Genomic DNA, 18,761 nt, shown 5'->3' with positions numbered 1-18,761 from the left:
AAATATCTTAGATCTAGACATGTCTCTTGAAACTTCAGGCTTCTTAAACTTTTTCAAAACTTTTGAACTACTTTTTTGACAAATTTCAGTTTTATAGCTTAAAAAAAAAAGGATTTATCTGAATCAATTCATTTAAATTCTACATCCTTGAATTCAAATTCAATTGCAATCTAAAACATTATTATTATTTTTTTTTTACTACTAATCCAGTTTTCTTCTCTCTTGAAAATAACATCTAGACTGTATTAAGCTTATTTTATGGAATACATGCTTGTGGGTACATATGCTTATATTCTGGAAAACACAAGGAATGCTGGTTGCTGGTCTTGTTGGTCCAAGACCAGTTGCTTTGCACATTCTTTGCCCATCCAACATCTACTTGAAGTTTTGAAGTCAGTGCTGGACATTCAAAGTGAACGCCAGGTCACCCTAGTAACAGGAGGAGCTGCAGATGGAGAAAGAGATGAAAGGAAAAGTCTAACATCAGAGTTTTCATGTAGTGGGGTCATTCTGTGGGTAAAATTACCCTCTTCAAACCTTTCTGTTTGGTCAGAAGCAACTTTGAAGTCAGTCTGTTTCACCTTGACCAAATCTACTTCTCAAACAACTGAGGCTTCACACGCCACCTGCAGAAGTTAAACTGTAATTTTGCTGCAGGCAAATTTAGTCCTCTGAGAAACTCACTCACATGGTAATGATGCACCTGTTGCATAGCTTTGAGGTAATGCAACTACACAGTATGTGACCTGAAGCTATGTAATCCAATCTAAACTATGCGTGTAGTTAATATTATATTATATTATATTATATTATATTATATTATATTATATTATATTATATTATATTATATAGTTGAAATTCCTATGTATAAAAATATAAATTTATTTATAAAACGGTTAGTTACTGTCCTTGACTCTGATTCACGATAAAACACAGCTACGACCGTTTCACCCAATGGTTCTGTGTATCACTACTCAACACTCTTAGCAACGTAAACTGTTTGTTCTCAATTGACATTGTTCATTAAAGCTTACTGTATTAGAGCATTGTGAGAAAGAGATCGAGTGAGCGAGTTTATTATCTGCATTCAGATTTAGCATTTTCCTTCAGGTTAGTCCTTTGTTCATAATAAAAAATGTCCGATGTATTATCTTGTCCTTTTAACAGTTAAGAGGTTCTCCTGTGACTGACAGAGCTAGTCAAAGCATTTGTCAGTTGGGTCTTGTTCACAACAATTCAGTCTTTTCAATGTAAAAGTCTTCACTACTGACTGACACACTCATAAAGACGGTCTTTGCCGCCATCTAATGGTGTAATAATGTAACTTGTGTTGCTGTTCACGGTCTGGGACTATTTTTTTCGGTAGAACGAAGGCTTTTAGTGAAAGTTTACTTCATGAAAGTTGCACTGATACATCTTTTTGGCTTTAATATTTGTATTGTGTGGTAGCCTTTTTATAAAAGCAATAAGGTACTTGAGGCTAGTGTTGAATCATGAATAAGTCACGGCTGAAGGGATAACAACGTCCTTCAGCCATGATTTATTCACGATACAGCACAGCCTCTCACACCTTATTGCTTACATATACACTACGGGTCAAACCATGTGCACATTCATAACACCATTGCTGAGTATTTTCTCCTTAAAAGTCCAGTGAACCAGAGAGTCTCAAAACCGCAGTTTAAAATCGCTGGAGTTTCTGACATGACAAACTACCTTGTAACCAATCACGTCAAAGTGGGACCATCAATAAATATGGATCTCCAAACTGGTATGATTGGAGGCGGGACTAATTTACATATTCATAGTATCGTGTATACTAAATGAGTCAAGGGTGTAGAGTTACATTCTAGCTATTTAAAAAAAAAAAAAACGTTTAAATATGTCATTTTGGTTATCAAAGATGAGTTTTAAAGGTTAAAATTATTGACTACAGGGGGACTTTAAATGTTTTTGTCTTTTATGCGCACCAAGGCTGGATTTATTTTATAAAAAATACAGTAAAAATAGTAATACTGTGAAATATATAACTCTTTTCTATTTGAATGTATATATTAAACTGTAATTTATTCCTATGATGGCAAAGCTGAATTTTCAGCATCTTTACTCCAGTCTTCAGTGTCACATGATCCTTCAGAAAGCATTCTAATATGTTGATTTGCTGCTAAATTATTATTTGTGCTCAAATATTAATAGAAGTTATGATTATGGATGTTGAAAACAGTTTTTGTTACACAGTTTCCACAAAGATATTACGCAGCACAACTGTTTTCAACATTAATACGAAAAATAAATAATAATAATAATAATAATAATAATAAGCAGCAAATCAGCATATTACACACCCACACACACATGACACAACCAATCAAAAGTTTGGAATAATTAAGATAGTTTCATGTTTTTTATGTATTTGGTATATGGGGGTGTAATAAAGTGAGAAAGAGGTAAAATGTGTCAAAAAATTACCATAAAATGATGTTCAACACTGTAGCGATTTAATCATTGTTCATTCATTCCACAACAGTGCATAAGCTCATTGTATCGTCCTCTGCTACAGAAGGCACAAACAAATAACTGCTTTTACCTAGCAAATTAAAATTTCATAATTGCTAGTAGGGGGCAAACTGATGTATCTAGAGGCCGCAGAGATTTAAAGGGGTTCAAAAATGAAACCCTTTTAAGCAGTGGTAGAAAAACATACAAGGATCTCACACAAAAACAGCATATCAAATAACATTTGCACTCACCCACCACAAACCTACCACAACTACAGAGCCACAGAGACCTCATATGTATGCACTGTCACTGGTTTGCTTCAGTGACTCATTGTTCAACACCAGACTCCTTTCCGCCATCTGCACAGAGGCAGTCACAGCGGAGATGGTCACATTTCAGTCTTTCAGTCTTTCACTTAAGTGATTCCTCTCGCAGTAACACACTTACACAAAAACAGAACTGATCCTCAGTAACTGGTGACGTATCAGACATCTTCACTGACAGCGTCTGATCTCCGTTAAGGGCCTTAATTCTTCCAAGACAATCAGTAACAGCGAAAAAATCTGATATTTAAGGGACTGCCAAAGAACTTCATCTTCCTCTTTAGAGGATTTTTGACATTCTTCGATGAAGCTGATCGATCAGGAATCACAACACACTATTCAAGTTCACACAATTCAAGATGCCAAACTGACTTTGTTTCCATTTGTACTCTTAAAAAATAGCTACAAAATTGCAGATTTACATTTACATGTTCTTGAAGGTAAACTGAGAGCATGGCACTAATAATGCCTAGGTCATGAGTTTGACAGCCAGGAAAAACACATATTTAGGGATGCACAATATACAGTATGAAAATCAGTTGCTCTACATAATTGGTGATTCATTTTAAGGTTTATCTTATTTAATTTATTTTTAAATATTTTTGCTTATTATGTTGTTTTTTTATTTATACTTTTTTTTTTTTTTTAGTATTGGCCGATATAGAATATTTATTCTATATTAAATAAAATCAATATTTAAAAATAAAAATAAAATAAAATAAAAAACAGATATTAGCTGATTTTTTTTTTTTTTTTTTTTTTTTTTTTTAAATGGATGTTTAAATTAGTTTGCACTATTTTAAGAATTAAAATAGTATTTTTTATATTAGGAATGTATTTATTTGTATTAATATTTCTGTATTGTTTTCAGTATTGGCCAATATTGGATATTTATTAAATATTAAATTATTATTAAAAAACATTATTAAATATTATTTAAAAAACTCAGATAACTGATAAAAATATTAGATGTTTAATTGGTTTGTACTATTTTAAGAATTAGATAATCATCTAGCAATAACTTAAAGGGATAGGCCTAAAATATGACAAAGGTCCATTAAAAAGCACAACTGCGAGTGATTTCCCTTTAAGAGTGCATGTTGCTTTTTAATATAATTTAAAAAAAGTTGCAGCAGTATTCTGTCATTTTAATATCATACACACAGTGATAAAATCTATACCTGCTAAAATGTATGCTGATTTTAATTAATTGAGTTATGCGCTATGTGGTAGGAAAAAAGTACTGTGTAAAGGCTGTATCAGAGTTACATTCACAAGACATTGTTGGGAAAATGTAGTTTCAGATATCTCATATTTTCCTCTTTTATCCATCTATTCTACCTTTCTTTCTGTCAAGCATACAGCCTCTCTCTCCCTCTGCTCTGTTTGTTCAGTGGTCCCTCTGTACCTCTCTGCCTTTGTCAGAGCTAATGTTCTCAAATGGAGGGAAATTAAAGCAGGGAAGCCATGCGTGTCGCACACTAACTCTTCCCCCTGCGGGCCTATTGGTTCGCAGCATGCATACTGATGAAGGCACATGGTTCCTAGCCTGCTTTGCGCCTCAACATCTCCTTCACACCTCTGAGAGGAACCAGCTCGCTCCACACAGTCACATGCATGAAATATACATGCAGAACAGAGAGGGAGAGACAACCTGAATTTATTGAGGTACTCATACATATGAACGAATGTACACAGAGAAACACACACACCAGTATGTTCATGAAGAATGTCTGTTGCACATAAAATGCCACCTAAAACTTTAATATACACTGATATTCAAAAGTCTGCTCTGAATATCCAGAATGTAATTTAAACCTGGAAATAAAGGTTTGAGGATTTAAGGTCAGATGTTTTTGCTTCCACTGAAGCACAAGATGTTGCTGGATCATTTTCAGATCATGCTGGAGAACATGATCATCAGGTTTTACACAAACTTATGGAGTTCATGCAGCTCGAGAACTGCTGACATTAAAGCAAAGGGAGGACAAATTAAATGTGTGAGTGCGTACATACAAACACACAAAATATGTTTTCTATTTCTTGACCTTTCTCTCCTCTGCCTTCTCTTCACTTACATACAAATACAAAAACAGACTGAATGTGAGGCTGCAGCGGGAGGTATGACAGTGTTGATTTGTGAGGTTTCCTGCTGCAGTGCTATGAAGTTTGGGGACAAATCAATCTGATCCCTGCACAGACCTGTCTGCCTCTCCTACTGAAAAATGACCTCTCAGAACAGATCAACTGACATGGAGACAAGCTGTGTGTGCATGTGTGTGTGTGTTGAGTGTGAGAGAGCAAGAGAGATGATGTGAGAATGTAAGATCTAAGCAAGCATGTATGGATGTTTGGGATAGCAGATGTGTCAGAACTACACAAAAATAATAATGCACCTTGCAGAAACCCTTTCCATTGTAAGGTAGTAAAGTTTTTTTTTTCTCCATTTTTAATTGTTTTTTATTTGTTTTTTCTTTTGCCGTTTTAATATTTTTATTAATTATTAATATTATTATTTTAAAAAGCACTGTTATATAAAAATTGTATATAATGGTTTAAAAAATAGTGTTAAAAAAATCAATTCAGTACAATTAATTATAAAAAAATAAAGGATATAAAAAAATGGACAATTAATTTATCTGTAAATAAACATGGTAATAAGGGACACTTTAATGAAGCTTAAAAGTGCTCTATGTAAGTTTTTGACTGTACTAAAGCAAAAAAATACCACAATATGTTTGCAGATATTTATTAAACATGCTCAGTTCACATACTCATTTCTCTGAAAACCATTGCTACAGTTATTTTACTTCGAAATGTGCGTTCAGTGTCAGAATTTCTGTTTTTGTTTCGGTGCAAGACCACATGTTGCCAATTTACCCAATAGTATTTCGCCACCCCGGGTTGCCAGTTGGTGGAAAACACATGCAGCGAATTGCAGCCATGGAAGCCAGCGAACAAACTGGGTCAGAGATCACAGATTCTACCCGACCTAAAAAGCCTCAGCATCTATCTAAAAATCTCTATGAACGGGAGCATATTAAAACACGATATCAACTCATCATAAATCAATAAATCAACTAATTATCTTACTGTGTGTAAGTCTCCTCGCCTTCCGATGTCAATTGAGCTCGCTCCTGTTGCGTCTTCAAACTGGCAACCCGCGAGAGCATCGAGTCTGAGGAGGAGGGGGCGGGGCAAACAATATTTTGAATTTGGACTGCAGTACCCATTTTAACCACTAGCTGTCATTCTTACATAGAGCACCTTTAAAGTTTTTATGCTTTTTCAAGTTCATTCCAAGTCAATTCGTTCCTTGATAAGATTAAAATTGATCCTTTACAGCAATATGCTATTAGCAAACATCCAAACATGGCCTATGCGTTTGGGAGCGGTGTTTAGATTAATACATATGAATATGTAAATATGTGCTGCGGTTTCCTCTCAATAGCTAAATAAATGAAAAACAAAAATGGCAGTGGTGAGAAAACAGCAGTTAAAGTATCCCATAGTGATGTGGATATGTTTGCATGAGCTCACGTTTATTTTTATAGCACTTTATACAAAATATTGCTGTAAATGTGCTGTTGTATGTAATTTGTTTGACTGTAATAAAGCAAAAAATATATATTATGTTTACAAATATTTAGGAAAAATGCCAAGTTCACATGTTTTTACGAAAAACAATGCTACAACCAGTTATTCTACTTTGAAATGTGTGTTCTGTGTTGGAATGTCTCTTTTTGTTTTGGTCTGTGATCCTGGCCAATGCCAATTTATCCAATAGTATTCTGAAACCGAGTTGCCAGTTGGCAGAAAACACAGCATATTGCAGTCATGGAAGCCAGCAAATGAACTGGGTGACAGATTCCACCCAACCTAAAAAGCCTCAGCATTCATCTAAAAAGATCTATGACCAGAGGTATATTAAAAAGAGGATAAACCAACTCATCAGCTTACAGTTTAAAGGGTTAGTTCACCCAAAAATTTGGGTTTTTTTCATTAATTACTCACTCTCATGTCGTTCCAAACCCGCAAGACCTTTGTTAATCTTCAGATCACAAATTAAGATATTTTTGATGAAATCTGAGAGTTTTTTTATCTCCCATAGAAAGCAAGGAAATTACCACATTCAAGGTCCAGAAAAGTAGTAAAGACATTGTTAAAATAGTCAACTTGACTACAGTGGTTCTTAATGTTATGAAGCGAAAGCCAATACTGAGTCAGCGTTTGGACGTAGAACACGGAAGCTCTGCACTACATTCACTGCAGTGTTCAACTGCATAGGAGGCTGACAGAGAAGAAGAAAAATTGTTTTTGCGCACAAAAGTATTATCATCGCTTCATAACATTAAGGTTGAACCACTGTAGTCACATTGACTATTTTAACGATGTCTTTACTACTTTTCTGGACCTTGAATGTGGTAATTTTGTTGCTTTTGATGGAAGATAAAAAAAACAACCTTGGATTTCATCAAAAATATCTTAATTTGTGTTCCGAAGATGAACGAAGGTCTTGCAGACCAACATTAATGTGAGTAATTAATGACAGAAATTTCATTTTTGGGTGAACTAACCCAGGCTTGTCGCCTTCCATTGTCAATTTCGCTCATTCCTGTTGCGTGTCGTCAATCTGGCAACCTGCGTGAGCATGGAGTCTGAGGAGGAGGGGGCAGGGGAAACAACTCTCTCCAATATTTTGAATTTGGACTGCAGTACCAATTTCAACCACTAACTGACAATATTACATACTGGACATTTAAAGCAAGCAGCTTTACATAATTAAACATGAGCATCAATGACCCTCTCAGTTATACTTACAAGCAGCTCTTCTTTGAGTTCATGTTTTTACTCGTGAACGTCTGACCTTGACAGACTGAACAGAAGATATCAACCAGAGATTATTTCCGTCAAAGAAAGCGGAGCCACAGAACCACAGTTACTTACCAGAGCAGTGTAAAGTATTTGAGTAAATGTATTTAGTTACTGTACTTAAGTATCTTTTTGGCTACTTTGTAGTTGTACTGAGTATCAAAGATTAACAACTTTTAATCTCTTAAAATCTCTACATTTTTGAACAAGTAAATGTACTTTTACTCCAATACATTTGTGATGAGTAATGCAATTACACATTACATTTTTCTTGGCACCTAACTTTTTCTGTAGCAGTTTGTTTCTGATATAAAGAAGCGATATCGCCATCTAAGGGCATTGAAGGTACTATTTTGTGCATTTTGCCTTTACTCACCCAAACTTGTCAACAAGGCTTCTTTATATGAATACGAGTGAATTAGCAGATAGTTGCTGAATTGCAGGTGTTTGATGACGTCATGATTGCAGCCGGTGATGAGTCAGAAACTAGAACATCCAGTGCAAGTAGACTTTGACTATTTAATTTTACTTAAAAGCGCCCTCGAATGAAAAATTGAATTTATCTTGGCATAGTCAAATAACAAGAGTTCAGTACATGGAAATGACATACAGTGAGTCTCAAACTCCATTGTTTCCTCCTTCTTATATAAATCTCATTTGTTTAAAAGACCTCAGAAGAACAGGTGAATTTTAACATAACACCGACTGTTACATAACAGTCGGGATCATTAATATGTACGCCCCCAATATTTGCATATGCCAGCCCATGTTCCCAACATTTATGAAAGGGATTAGACAAGGGAAGCCAGTTTTAACGTCTGGATCTGTGCACAGCTGAATCATCAGACTAGGTAAGCAAGCAAGGACAATAGCGAAAAATGGCAGATGGAGCAATAATAACTGACATTATATTTTTAGTGATATTTGTAAATTGTCTTTCTAAATGTTTCGTTAGCATGTTGCTAATGTACTGTTAAATGTGGTTAAAGTTACCATCGTTTCTTACTGTATTCACAGAGACAAGACTGTCATTATTTTCATTTTTAAACACTTGCAGTCTGTATAATGCATAAACACAACTTCATTCTTTATAAATCTCTCCAACAGTGTAGCATTAGCCGTTAGCCACGGAGCATAGCCTCAAACTCATTCAGAATCAAATGTAAACATTATAACAGTATACAATACTCACATAATCCGATGCATGCATGATGAACACTTTGTAAAGATCCATTTGAGGGTTATATTAGCTGTGTAAACTTTGTTTATGCTGTTTAAGGCAAGCATGAGCTCTGTGGGCGGAGAGCACGAGATTTAAAGGGCCAGTAGCCCTGAATCGGCTCATTTATAATGATGCCCCAAAATAGGCAGTTAAAAAAATTAATTAAAAAAATGTATGGAGTATTTTGAGCTGAAACTTCACAGACACATTCAGGGGACACCTTAGACTTATATTACATCTTGTAAAAAAACGTTTGATGGCACCTTTAACATTAATTTATTTATTCGCTATACTGACAAGACCTTTTTGAAGGATATTGGTTTACTCATGGCCTTTTGTGTGCACTTGAGCTTAACTGAAAGTTTGTAGACGTTTAAGAGGCAGTTGTGTTGACCCTGATATAGTGCAATATTGAGGTGTTCAGTTTTATTTTGATTTTAGAAAATAAACATGATTTCTCATCTTCCAAATCAATTGTTCCTTTCTTTCACCGGCCGGCATGTCTCTCAGGTGTTGAGGACTAGTGCATCTTTGAGCCTACATTCAGTATGAGTAAAATACTTAAGTACTGTTAAAATCAGATAGTTTAAGACTTTTACTCAAGTCATATTGGAATTGTCATCATTTTCACTGTAAGGTATCTGTACTTTTACTTAAGTATGTTTTTCAGGTACTCTTTACATCTCTGCTTATTACGTAATCTCCACAAAGATTGTGGATTGTGGTGGTTCAAGGTGTTTACTAGCCAGAGTGAACTTTCTGGAAAATTTGTTTTGGCAAGCTGTTTCAAACTCCCAAATGAACTTCATCTTGTCCTGATTTTGTTCAAAAGGACATTACACCAGTTCATTCTTCGATTTTGCTTTAAGTATATCTGGACCTTAAACCACACACTGATAACAGACAGTACAGAATGAACAGAACATTCAAAAACTACAAGACAGAGCACAAAAAAAAAAAAACAGACTGCGGGTGTTGAAGTTGAACTATTTTAATTTGACACACTATACACTAAAAACAGGACTCATGGAGCGGGACACTATAAAACAAAATGAAACGGCCCATCTGTATGTGTACATAAACCAACAATCTGTCTGTATTAATCTGATTGATTGTAAAGTGTCACTGAGCTTGGGAAAGGCCATAGATAAAATTAAAACAAAAAAGAAAAACTCTTGCAAACAGAATACAAGGTCACATCTTGTTCGAATGGCCTCTACATTTATAGACAGATTGACACACTTGATTGCAAAAATATTGCTGCGGATGATGTGGATATAAAACAAACAATATATGTTAACAATAACATATATCGCCTATGCATTGCTTTCAACCGGTGCAATAATTTAATGCCTTTAAATTACTTTCATTTTGGGAGTTTTCTCAGCAAATATTGATTATGTAGTTCACTCAATTTTAATGGATTGATAGCCCTACTTCAACATTACTATTCTAAACTCTTTATAGCTATCAAAATTTATGGTTGCTGCCTTTTTAAAGCCAGTAAAGATAGTGTTTGATGAGTGTTCCTGTTTTTATAAAAGCAAAACTGCTTCTTCTAAATTTCTTCTTTACATAACTGCCCACCCATAAAGCAGGTGACCTATAACTTCACAAACATCTCTGTATTAATAATCCATTTCTGATGCTGATCAACTCAAAACTAACAGACCTTCGACCCCTTAGGCTCTGCGTGAGCTGGCCTTACTGCTAATCGCAAACTTTGCCATAAAACTTTTTTGACTAGTCACCCGCTCTGTTCCCCTCCAGCGGCCCATGGCCGACCTTGCGGCTACACTTGTCCTCTCGGGCCGCCGGGGTCGGCCATGTTGCTCCAGAGTGGGTCCAGCCGCCCGCCTCCCTGGTGCTCGGGTAATGGGCTGGCAGGAAACCGGCTTCCTCCAAGCGCTGGAGACACTGTAAAACGTTAATGGCTCACCGTGGGGATCCGCGGTTGAGCCGGGGCCCCCGAACCAACCCCATTATTCATTAGTCGAGAACGTTATTTATTGCCTCCCGGCACAAACACAACAAGCCAATTAATAATTAAGCATTTCTATCCGCCTCTGTACCAGCTCGCACAGATGAGGAGGACAGGAGATACGAACGCAAGTATGAGATATGGGCGGTCGTGAGCTGCATAACTTCAGCACTATTAAGGAAAATGGCAGTTAAGACCCAACCGTTGTCTGGAGAGACTCTGAGCCAAATCCAAACGAAGTGAAGCGGAACCGCCGTTGTGGCTTTTGTCCAAAATCTAGCGCTCAAAATCCAGCCTCCTGTACATTTAGTAATGAACATCAATAAATAATGTCAATATAAATCTGATGAACAGGATCTGGATCTAAGGGGTTTTTTATGATCCACAAGTCTTTCTGATTAAATGAAAATATTACGTGCCCCCTGTATGGGCTTTGAATAGATGGAGAGTGTCATTTATCTCAGTTCAACCATCTAAGGAGATCTGGATACCCAGAATAAAACTACAAACATCTGCACAGGTTTTACAAGATAACTCGCATTCACATGCATTCATACAACAGGGAAATACAGATACACAGAGCGGTCACATTGCTAGTTAAAGGTCACAATTGAAGGTCAGACAACTAAAATGCATTAGTGTCCACAAAAAGGAGACTAAACCTCAAATTCCAGACTTTAAACTGTGTCATCGCATGGATTCATTCAGATTTTCTCAATAGAAATTGTTTATGTACCTCTCACTGCATGTTTAACTTGAAACTAGACCAGTGTCTCTTTCCTGGGTGAGTACTTCACTTTTTTTTTTTGTGTTGCTTCATACAAGCCTATATTGAAAAAGATTGTGTTGATAAATGGTGTATAGTGCATTTTCGGCAAAGTTTAACATGTGCTTTGCAGTGAAATAGACTCGCGTTAAAACTTCACGCAGACATACATTTGTGCTACAAAAAAAAACAGTACACAATTTACGCAGCTATACCCTGCAAACACAATAAATGTTCAACATGTTCATGACCGTTCACATCTAGTGAACGTTCTTCATCACAACCGGGAAAGTAAAATCCTGTAGAGAAAAATCCTGCGAGCACAAACTTATTCAGTAGCTATAATGTTTTTTGTATGCTCTATTTACACATATTTACTAATAAAGCTACGCATATCATGTCTGTCTATCTGCTGAACAGACTGTTTTACTTCCAAATCTCCGAGACATGAGTGAAAACCTTCCTCCCAAATATTTTATCAGTCTACTTTTACTGTAAGTGCATCAGCTGACCTGTATCTTCAACTCCAGTGGTATTGATCGGCTGTAGGCAGGCTGGGGAGGGACGGCGTGGGTTTAGCAGAGACGTTGTCCTGAGATCGAGCCGAGGACAGTCTCTGCTTCACTAAGGTCAACAGAATTCTGGATCAACTCCATATCTGAAATAAAGTTACAGAACAACACAATTAACCAAATTCTGAAGATCAGCTCAAAAATTAAGTGGTGATAGTCTTAATACAGGAAAGAATCCTAAAAGAACAAATATATCATATGGTTTCCACTTAAATATTAAGCAGCACAAATGTTTTCAACATTGATAATAATAACAAATGTTTCTTGAGAATCAAATTATCATTTTAGAATGATTTCTGAAGGATCATGTGACACTGAAGACTGGAGGAATGAGCTGAAAATTCAGCTTTGACATCACAGGAATAAATTATATTTAAAAATTTATACAAATAGGAAAAAGGTATATTATATTACTGTTTTTACTGTATTTTTGATCAAATAAATGCAGCTTTGGTAAGCATAAGAGAATGTGTATATATGGAAAAACTGAAATTAAAACAAATATATAATTATATACATATAAAATATAATCAATATATGAATAACCATAATTAATATTAATGTAGATTTTATTATTATCTCTCTCTATTGAGTATTGCAGGTATTAAACTTGAGAGCCAAAAAAGTCATGAGAGTTTTATTGCAATAATTATGCAATTTAATTATCAAAGATACAAACAATTAAACACTTTGTTTGGTTTAAAAACCACCTTATCTCAAACATCTTCAGGGACACATTTCCCCCTCTCAGTTTTAAAGGGCATGACGCTTCTGAAAGAAGACATTCAATTTCATGCCATTTGAAGTTTACACTGATTTCAATGTATTATCGTGGCTCATCATTGTAAAGGTTTTGTGTGGAGTTAGGGCAGTACTCATTTTTGCCTATGTGTGCATGTGTGTGTGTTGCTCATTTGACTTTCTGCTCGATTGGTCAGCCTAATGTGGCCAGGCTCTGTCGCCCCTGGTAATTGTGCTCATTTCATTTTGGCAGCCTGCGAGGAGCCTGTCCATCACTACAAAGTATAATATATAACACTTATTCAGAAGAGTGTGTGTGCTCGTCTGTGAGAAAAGGGAAAAATAGGACACCAAATGCGTGTATGAAGACATAAGCACGTGGATGGATGTTAATCAATTACAGCAATTACACAAATGACATTAAAATAAACATATTTAAGAAGCTTGTGTGAGAATAACAAAACTGCCATTAGTGAGAATAACTGAAAGTAATGATGCTACATTCTAGCTTTTATAAAACTTACAGTAACTACAGACTAGGTTTTCCAGAGCTAGTGTTTCTAATGATTAGGAGTGTAGTACAACTAAAATCTACACTGATAATGTTTATTTTGCACACACAGCTTTACAGGCAAGAAAACTGAGGCAATGAGTCAAACATGAAGCACTGGGAATTCTGATTCAAATTAGTGAATCAGTTCATTGGGATGATTCATTTAAATGGACCAGTACAAAAAACAATTAATTGTGTCCTTTTTTTGGCAAATAGCTAATATACTGCTCTGATTGAAGAAAACATCTGATATACTGGGAAAGATAATCGCTTTTAACTTCACTTGAGACAGCTTCAACACTGCAGAATGGCTACAGTGATGTCATCAACCTCATCATAATCATTATTATGAAATCTTTCCATTCCCTAAAAAAGAAACATCGCTTCCTGACTTGGAGCAAAAAGGCTGGATAATTAAGTTTTAAGACGTGCCATAAATGTGTGTGTGAGCATGTGCATCTGTGCATGCGAGTGTGTGTTTGCGTGTGTTGTAGCTCATCTCTCCTGGCCATATGGGGCACAGGAGAGGAACCCTGCACACAGATGGCAGATCGTACAGCATTTTCTCTTTCATCTATCTCACGATCATCTCTTTTATCTCTTTCTCGCTCTCACTCACTATCCTAGAGAGTCAACTTTCATACACACACAAACACACACACACACACACACACTCTTTCTCACAAAGTCAACTTTCATGCACACGCAATTCTCAATATTCTTACAATTACATACTATTAAACCAACTCCTATTTCTACATCCACATATAAGGAAAGCTGACATAAAATTTCAAGAAATTACTGTTGGGGGTAATGCATAACATGTAACTTAAGTTAAGTTTACTTTGTTTTCCCATTTATTGACCTATACCATGCAGGCGTGAATTTGCATTTTCTTCAGTCTTTTGTTTTCTGTAATTTTTTTTTTTTTTTTTAAGATTTATTTTTGGCTTTTTTGCCTTTATTATGATAAGACAGTAAGCAAACAGGAAGCGGAGAGGGAGAGAGAGGGGGACGGGGATATGTCGGCGTGCTGCAATTATTAATGCAATTAGTTACTTTTTTCGGGAGTAATGCCTTTTACAACTTTAGCTTTGATCACAGGTATTACATTTTAAATATATTCAACACTTATCTTCTAGAGTTGTCAAAAGCACAGACTTTGGTATCAATCAGTACTGAAATTTAAAAATATTCGTAATATTCGCAAATTCGTAAACACCTCTGATTGGCCATTGTTTTGACGCGTTCATCAGATATGTCTGTGATTGGCTCGGAAACGTCTGAATTTGAACGCGTTTTGAAAGCGGGTGTATCTGTGTAAGCGCTCAGTGAAAAGCATCACTGATGACTATTTACAATACATGTTTTTGAAGCGTTGATCATTGAAGCCAATCACAGGCATATCCGATGAGCACATCAACACAATGGCCAATCAGAAGTGTTTTACGAATCCGCTCAACAGCACTCAAAGCATCACATTTTTAAAATATCAGTACCGACGTGGTACTGAAGTCGGTACTTTTGACAACACCAATATCTTCTATTATATTTGTCTAATATGTCCACTTAATAACATGTGATATGTCTGATATGTAAGTATTTTGTTTAAGCACCTTTTGCAGCACTCAAGCTGCATAAACTCCACAAGTTTGTGTAAAACCTGATGATCATGTTCTCCAGCATGATTTGAGATGATCCAAACAGCATCTTGAGCTTCAGTAGAAGCAAGAAAATCGAAACTGTCTGTAAAGTGTAGTTACGAAATGTTACAAAATTCCTTTTTGTGATCTATGAATATTGCAAAATCTTTATTTACAGGTTTAAATTAGAATGTGAATATTGACTTTTTGGACTCCACTGTACTTATTAAGTAAATAAAAAAAGTGTTAACTTTTTTTCTTGCAGTCAGAAAAAGCATTCATTTATAGGTTTATAACCCTTCACCCACCTCTCTACCTAAAGAATGTCACATTTTTATGTATTAGCATTTAACACGTAAACCCATGTATATAAACTACATGGTACAAATCATTTAGAATCTTTACACCAACACTTATGAAGATCTATTGAATGTGACTAACTAAATTACTTAAATTAATCAGTCTTAACTTACAAATGTCATTAGAAATTTTTATCTATCGGCATCATGAAATTATGCCGCAGATTCTATAAGGTATAAGAATAAGAATAAATTCCACCCAAAATCTGAACACACACACACATGCAAATGTCACTATATTAATTTCATAGTGGCTCATCATTTTGATGAAGTAAAAGAGAGGGGGGAGAGGGAGGACAAAACAAGCTGTGCACAGCCGGGAGGGAGAAAAATATCACATTTTCCAGGTGATGAATTTTTCCAATTTCTCGCAGACAAGTACATAAACTCGTTCAATTAGGAGCAGAATCTGGAAATGAGGGACTGTGGACGGTTGGAGAGCCCGAGCCCTGATGGCTAATTTTATTGAGTGGAAAATTGAATCAAATTGTTTCATTGAAACAATCAGCCTGTACTCCTTATATTCCACTCAACACAGGCACAAACACATGCAAAAATAAATAAATAAATAAACAAACACCACTATACCGTTCACACTCTTTTGCCAGGCATTACTTAAATGGATCATTTGAGAGTTGAGAGCTCAAAGAGCCCAAACTTGCACAGCCTGTCACTTCCCTTTGACAAAACAAGACGCATATTCATTAGATTAAATTAAAACTAACAGATTTCTGACAGTAACTCTGGTCATTTCCATGCATGCGGAGCCGACTCTGTCTCTGTCCTCGGAGGGACATTAGAGCGGGTCTTCGGTGCCCTTTAACTGTAAACTGTCCATCTGTTCTACAGCGCTAAGCTTGCCAGCGCTTCCCTCCGAGGGTCACATATTGAAGCAGACATCAGAAGAGAACTCCTTGTGGTTTCACATGAATACATTTCACCAGTGAGATCACCTTTAATAATGAGAACTCATTCTGTATTAGCAATAAGTCCAAAAGGAGTTGGTCTGTCTAACAAACCCTGCTGAAATAACTTATTTATGTGGTCATTATATATATTATATAATATAATAGCAGTAGCGAGAGCTAATGTATTCACCGAGCTCAGGCTTGCATCCAAATAAATATGCTGTGAAATTAAATATTAACCACATGAATACATTACATTTATTTAGTGCACTAACTTCTGTTTAAAAAAACAAACAAAAAAAACGGAACTTTTATTGAGCCTTTTGTCATGGTCTTCTATAATATATTTTCATGGTCTTGGCTTTAGAAACAGTTTCCCATAACGCATTAAGTCATAGTCATTAACATAATCATTGTATATATTGTTATTAATTATTATTATGATCATTTATCACAATTTCTACTGGACAAAGATTGACCACACTCTTAAAAATAAAGGTTTCAAAAGGGGGGTTTCGCAGCAATGGCATAGAACCACCATTTTTGGATCCCCAAAAACCTTTTCTGTGAACCTTTTTTTTTTCAGGTGAAGAACATTTTAATAATCTAAAGAAACTTTCTCAACAATAAAGAATATTTTGTGCATTCAAAAGGTCCCATGGATGTTAAAGGTTCTTCTAGGAATTATTGATGCCAATAAAGAACCTTTCTTTTTAAGTGCAAGTGCATGCAAGTTTAAAAAGGTAAAAGTCAATTCTTCTGCTTTTACCATCTAGACTTAATCACATCATCGCCATATAAAAAATAAAAATAGAAATAGACATCATACTAGATGAGTTCTCAAACCTAGTCTCAGCAATGAAGTGATTTACCCATGTAATTTCTTGCCCACGGTGCTAGAAATCAATGCAGAACAATGAAAAAGAGCTGTTCATATATGTCTACATGTCAGAAATACATCAGTAAATCTCTAAATCCATGACTAATTAGTGACAAATCAATAACACAAGCTCAAAAAACCAACAAAGCAACCCTCATAAACTGCTGTACGAGATGGTTAATTAACAGCGTTCATAATTTAAAGAACCAATCAGTCGATTACGGAATCAGCAGAAACTACTGAAAGAAAGGTGGAGATTTAAACTGGCACGGGATCTGCAGTGAAACAAACAACTTGGCCTACTACCGTTCCCTCTCAATGGGTTCCATGTATGGAAACCTCACAAATTATGAACATGTAGATTATATTGGTTTGCTTTAGATGGCTCTCATTGAACAGTTACACAAAACTGTACCGTTGAAATCTGAAAATGTCTGATTTTGAGAGGTGAACGGTGAAGGAGTTTGTGGCCTCTTCTGGATTCGCTCCAGATAGGCAATGCTCAGAAATGTGGCACCTAGAAAAACATACCAGCTGTTCAGATATGCATCATTAGAACAAAGTCAACATTGATGCAGGAGCTGGAATTATTTGTCAAAAGTACTTTCAGCATTGCATTGCTGCCCAGGGAGAAGCACTGGCCCTGGCCTGCTATACACACATACACACATATATACACATTTATATACATACACTACAGTTCAAAAGTTTTAGGTCAGTAGTGGTCTTTTTTTTTTTGACTTTCTATTCAAAGAACCTAAAAAATGTAGCATGTTTTCCATATACTAATATATATATATATATATATATATATATATATATATATATATATATATATATATATACTAATTATATATATATATATATATATACTAATTATATATATATATATATATATATATATATATATATATATATATATATATATATACTAATTATATATATATATATATATATATATATATATATATATATTTATAGCAGCACAATTGTTTTCAAAATTGATAATAAGAAATGTTTTGTGAGCATCAAATCATCATATCAGAATGATTTCTGAAGGATCATGTGACACTGAAGACTGGAGTAGTGATGCTGAAAATTTAGCTTTGATCACAGTAATAAATTACATTTTAAATATATTCAAATAGAAAATGGTAAAATACAATGTTATAAACTTTCACAATATTACTGTTTTTACTGCATTTCTGATCAAATGCAGCCTTAGTGAACATTATATACTTTAAGGGCCCTATCATACAATGCGGCGGCAGGCGCAAGGCAAGTGTTTTTCACGTCCTGCGCCACGTTGTTTAAAAAAAGTGAATGCATTTGTGCTCATTTGTGCGCCCATGGGCGTGCTGGTCTTAAAATGAGGTGTGTTCAGGCGCATTGTTGGCATGTTGCTATTTTGAGGCAAATGAAATAGACTGCGCCATTGACCA

The sequence above is a fragment of the Chanodichthys erythropterus genome, chromosome 3 (assembly GCF_024489055.1).
Source record: "Chanodichthys erythropterus isolate Z2021 chromosome 3, ASM2448905v1, whole genome shotgun sequence".
Lineage (NCBI taxonomy): Eukaryota > Metazoa > Chordata > Actinopteri > Cypriniformes > Xenocyprididae > Chanodichthys > Chanodichthys erythropterus.
This window is presented reverse-complemented; position numbering follows the sequence as displayed.